General features: G+C 42.0%; 1 long non-coding RNA gene across 1 annotated transcript; it reads left to right on the forward strand.

Moving 5' to 3' along the window:
- Positions 1 to 1,890: 1,890 nt before the first annotated feature.
- On the forward strand, positions 1,891 to 5,837 carry LOC148185627 (uncharacterized). Its single transcript, XR_015775635.1, has 2 exons — positions 1,891 to 2,269; positions 5,373 to 5,837. It is a non-coding gene; the product is annotated as an uncharacterized LOC148185627 (long non-coding RNA).

The raw sequence follows: 5,837 nt of genomic DNA on the forward strand, positions 1-5,837 counted from the left end.
TAAAGGGCTGCTTTAGAGTTGAGACTTAAATGAGTTAAGTCAAGCCTGTGATTTGAATGCCGGTCTTTTGGTACCTGGTTTCACTTCTGGGGAACAAGGGGAATGCAGTTGACTGTTAATGTCTGTCAGGACTTAAAATCCATGCTGTGCCCTAGTTACACACTACTTATATGCCTTTCTTCCACCAAATAAATAGCTCTAACTTCGAACCACTCAGAATACTTTGACCAAATATAAGTTGTTTTAGAATCTGAGAAGTTGGTTCCAAGCTGGAACCACAAAAATAGCATGTTTTCTTCGACCGTAATTTTAAACCTGACGACATCAGTGGGTGTGTCGTATTCTACAGGTTTGAAAGACTGGATGGAGTAGGTAACAACTCAGATGTTGAGAAATCAACCGACAAAAAAAAAAAAAGAACGCGCAGGGTGCTCATTAATAGCTGGCTTTTTTTAGGAGGTGGGGGACAAATATCTGTAGACACAGAACAAATGTTTGTAGGAAATCAACGTAACCCACAATTTCACTGCTGCTGTTTACTTCTAATGTGCATTGTGCAGCGTACTCTGTTGATGACACGTTCTTGATTACAATGGTGTTGTGTTAAACTGGTGGAAATACAGACTTGTTCGCTATATAGAACCAATTTTCTAAGAATTTTGACAGAATAGGTTCAAGAACCAGAACTAATTTGATAGAAAAAGGGCTAAGAAAGGTTCAAAATTCGGTGCAGAACAAACCTGGTTCTATGTTTGTGGAAAGGGCGTTATTGTATGCAACAGTGGTTACCAACCTGGACTGTTCCAAGGGTCACAAGATAAATCAGAGGGTTTGTGAGATGATCAATTGGACTGGATGATCAGTCGGATTAAAAAAAGAAAAGAAAATTGTCCCTTCAATTTAATTTTGATTTCTTTGCTGACTTTAATCACTCTAATCTTTGCTTTCTGGTTAAATACTGAATTTTTTTAATCTCCTTAGGCATCTACCAATTATTCAGATGAAACAAACGGAGAGTCTTCGAGGATAAAATCACTCTTTGGATTAAGTGCTCATAGAAACTGTGTATTCAACCTATTGGTATGCTGTTTAAAAGCAGACACTTCTTCTTTAGAGGGCTGCTAGCCAAAAAGGTTAGTGTACAGAATGTGCTTTAAGTGACCTTCCTGTGAGTCATGATGCCACTGCACTTTCCTACATCTAAATGCATTTTTCTCGGTAGCGGAAGGAAGGTTGAGATGAAGAGATCAAGTCACTTTCTGTAGAGAATATTTTTGTCGAGCAGAGACTATAGAAACATTTTATTTCACCTGCAAGTCATGCAGTGAGAGCTTGCAATGTGCAGCTGCAAGGTGAAGGTTATTTTCAGGTTGGTGAGGCTAAGGGTAGAATTAGATTTGCAGGATAGTCCTCGGAAGTATGGCAAAAAAAAAAAAACACACACTCACACTGCGCAAGGATGCACATGTAGGTATGTGTGTGGGAGAGATCAACTGTCGGTACAAATTGTTAACTGATTCAGAATCAGCGAGTCGCTCCGTACGATCCTAATGTGTGATCTGCACGTCGCATGTCACACAACCCCTCACCTCTCTGCGTTTAATCCCCCCCCTCCAACGCTCGTCTCTCTCTGTCACAGGAAGATGCGACAGTGTGTGTGTGTGTGTGTGTGTGTGTGTGTGTGTGTGTGTGTGTGTGTGTGTGTGTGTGTGTGTGTGTGTGTGTGTGTGTGTGTGTGTGTGTGTGTTGGTAGTGGAGGACTGTTTGCTGCAGCAGTGTGTTTGATGAGAAAGCTCACAGGGACAGACAGATGCTGAAGGATAAAGACGTGCAGCTGAGATCTATCAACTGCAAGGCGGGCGAGGGTGGCACGCTCTGACACCGACCCACATCCTCTCACACACACACACACACACACACACACACACACACACACATTCGTGCACCACCCTGTGTGTCAATTTCTCTCCCACTGGGGTGCACGTTTTCCTGTTTGAGGTCTTTGTCTTGCCGCCACCATGGGTGTCTGTGTTTGTGCACCCTTATCACTACATGCATAATGATAACCGTGCACTTATGTAATTGCTTATGTTTGCAGCTATACATGCTGTGTGAAAGTGATTTTGTGTAAATGTGTGTGCATGTATTTATAGTGCATTATGTGTGTGTTTGTGGTAAGGTCTGGCAGCTGGAGCAGACTGTAGCCGGAGTCACCAGGGAGAGAAGATGCGGTTATGAAGAAGAGTTGAAGGTCGGTGCACTAAATGAGGTCAGCATGAATAAATAAGCACTAATAAACACCGACACGCCAGCTATGGGTGTATAATGAGCACGCAAATGCATCGTCAAACTTCCTTCCTCCCTTTCGCTCACATATCACCCCAGAAAGTACATTCAGCACTATGGCAGATCTGATGTAGGTGGTGTCTTATAGCGCTGCAGTCTTATAAAAAAAACTGAGTCATCTCCTGACACACACAAATGCGAGCGAGAGCCATAAACCAGCCAGTTTTCCCACACAGATAGATTCCCAGACAGAGCAGAAGGTTTGTTTTTCATGCCAGCTCCACCTCTGAACTACTGTTGTCTCTAAACCAGTCTGTCTTCCTCCACTACATTTAGCTCTGTCATCTGCCCTGCCAAGGTTTCCAGAGGTCAGCGCAGCAGAAACAGCTCCATCTCTACGCTCTTTTTCTTTTCTTTTTTTCTTTTTTCCCCTTCCTTCCCTCTGACCATCTCTATAAAATCTCCTCGCTGCATTTGTTTCTTGTTTGGATCTCATAACCTGCAATTACAATTCTTGTTTGAAGGCATGCTGTAATTTTGCATGGCAGAGGAAATGCCTGTACTTTTGTCTCACTTGCAGATTATTCTTAAGCGTGTAGACGCCAGTTTGAGCCCCTGTAAGGTCACTCATTTGCTCTGCTGATGCGCCCTTGTGCAAGACATTAAAGGCTCGCCAGCTTTAGCTCGGCTGCTCTTGTAGACCTGACTTTTCTATCATTTCTGTGCTCCGCCCTCCATATGCTCTCCTCTGTCTCTGTCTCACTTTCATTTCCGTTCTCTCCCTGGCTGCGCAGGATCAGCAGGAGGTGTTGATGGTGCATCAAGTTTTTTTTCTCCCTCTGCTGTTTTTAAGTGAAATATTTTCAGTGAAAACTATTAAAGGTGTCCTACTCTCTTTTTTCTTTCTTTCTCTTTCTCCATATGTTGCTGGAAGTGTGTATTGCAGGTTCAATTTTGGAAACTGAAGATTTCTATGAAGAAGCAGAGCAGGCAGGACTGGGTCTATCCCAGAACCCACTGGCTATCATCTGAGGGCAATAAAGCCTTGGGGCAACAGCCAGTATTTCAGGAGATTCGGTGTGGCCATAGGCGGATCATGACATAATAGGCCCCTGGGCCCAGACATGTAAAAGGCCCCCCTACACCCCTAGAGCATGCTGTTGTTTCTCCCCACAGTATTGAGGTGCCTAAATTGCTTAGAGTACTCAGCACATCTAAAATTCTGTAGTTAAACTGAGGGGATAGAAACACTTTCTTAAAATTCATTATGATGATTTCTTTTGCGATGTCTTTAAATTGAATGCTTTTGACTATTTCCTTAATTATTTTTTTAAGACTAAGAGTTCTGTTTGAGACATGATGACTAAGCCCTTTGACAAGAAATGCAAAATAAATTGCAGCAACTTCATGCAGAAGCTCTGGCTTAGGGCCTCTGTGGGGCCTCTTGGCCGATCAGCTAGCTAATATAAGGTTAACTTGTCATCAGACGATGGCCGATGGGTTCCGAGACTGCATTTTGGCCAATGTTCTGCCTCTTCACTTCTCAGACTATTTACCTGCCATTAAAACACTATTGGTCAATACTACGTGGACTAAATATGGAAACAGAACACTTCCGATACCAAAATTTTGTCCTGTTGCATACAGATTTTGCATACATTCGCAGATATGTGGTTTAGAGTTAAGGATTGGGTGCTAAGCTTTTGCACAGGATGAATTTTCTAGTAGAAAGTACTGTGTGGGCACTAGTCATATTTTGTAAAGAGAATGCTTTACCATTTTAACATGGCAGAAATTTGTTTTGGGCCAGTTAATGTTAGTAAAAAGCCACATAAATGAGCACTTTTATTCAGTTTTGTAGTTTTTTTTTTAGAGGAAAAAGAGTTGCATGCACTTTTTGCAATGCTATCAACCATGCTGACTACTCAGCATTGTACCTACATACATTTCAGGACCTCACAAGTGCAGAGTTTATAATTGACGGTCAAAATCAGAAGAGCATAAGGTGTGCAATTCTGACTTGTACTTTCTATCATTGGCCAAACTCCAGAAATATTTGATCCATTTCCCATAATGAGATTCAGAAGTCTCCTAAATGCTTCTTTCAAACCCTGCACCTCTAATTAGTAAAGCATGTTTGCTGTTAAGTTTCAAGTTTAGTCTCAAGCCTAAAGCTAAGATAAACCTTGTTGACAACATTATGATGTCATCAGTTTTTTAAAATTATTTTTATTTGAAATGTCAAGTAGCACTTGACAAGTAAACTGAACTGGATTTGTAAAAATGGTGGAGTGCTCCTTTAAAGGTCCAGCATGTAAGGATATTGTGACATCATGGGTAAGGGTGGCATTACCTATACTTCACCCTTGTGCCAAGTAGGAGAACTATGGTGGCCAACACAAAAGACAGCATTGACCCTATCAAGAGCAAATGTCTGATTTGTCCATTTTGGTTTACTGTAGAAATGACATGACTCATTGGAGGAGGACCCCCTCCATATGTAGATATAAAGAGCTTATTCTGAGGTAACAAACACAATTATCCTTATTTTCAGATGATTATAAACTAATAAAATGTGGTAATGAGTATTATTTAAATATCTGCCAATGCATGCCTTGAAATCCTTCACACTGGACCTTAAAAGACATTTAGGTGCGTGTCTCAGTTGGCTTGTCGCTTTGATTTTCAGCAGAATAATGTCTGAAAGCAGTGTCACACAGTTGTTCTTGGCTGCAGCTCTGGAAAACAATTAGATAAAAAAAAAAGGTGTGAGATGGATACATAAAATGTTAACACTGTAGGATGTGATAATTAATTTAGTTTAATAGTAGTGCCCTGTCAGGGTACGCCATCACTCTGACTCAGTGTGCAGTCAGGTTCATACACTGCATCTACCACATGGGGGCAGTACAGCCACAGTTTTGACAGCCCCCCATCTTATTCATGTTTCTGTGTGTGTGTGTGTGTGTGTGTGTGTGTGTGTGTGTGTGTGTGTGTGTGTGTGTGTGTGTGTGTGTGTGTGTGTGTGTCTCTCTCTCTCTCTCTCTCTCTCTCTCTCTCTCTCTCTCTCTCTCTCTCTCTAACAGTGTATAAGTGAATCAGTGTCACCGTTCTTGGCGAGTGGGGCCTCAGTGTAAACACTGGTGTGTGTGGCCCTCAGTGGGGCCTGTCACCAGGCTTGCCCTGTACCTCATCAAGCTGAACGGGCCCCACTTTGAAGCGTCGGTGCTGGATGCTGGGACTCTTCCCCCTGCTGTCAACGAGAGGACGGAGAGAGAAGGGCCACATCCTTCCACACTGAGAGAGGGGATTCTCTTTGTTTAGACTGGGCTGCAGAATGATGAGGTGAATCCAGGCCACCGATCATACATGACATCACTCTTTTTTTGTGTTTTTCTCACATAATTAGCAGTATTTCACAAAAAGTATGCAAGTTACTCATAGTTTCACTGTATAACTTCACTCATATTCCATTACTATATTTATAATGAGCTCATACACTGTAAAATCTGACAAACTGATCTTACTTAAATAAACCTTTATAAAACCTT

This window comes from Plectropomus leopardus, chromosome 23, assembly GCF_026936395.1.
Source record: "Plectropomus leopardus strain MGB_pleo_1.0 chromosome 23, ASM2693639v1, whole genome shotgun sequence".
Lineage (NCBI taxonomy): Eukaryota > Metazoa > Chordata > Actinopteri > Perciformes > Serranidae > Plectropomus > Plectropomus leopardus.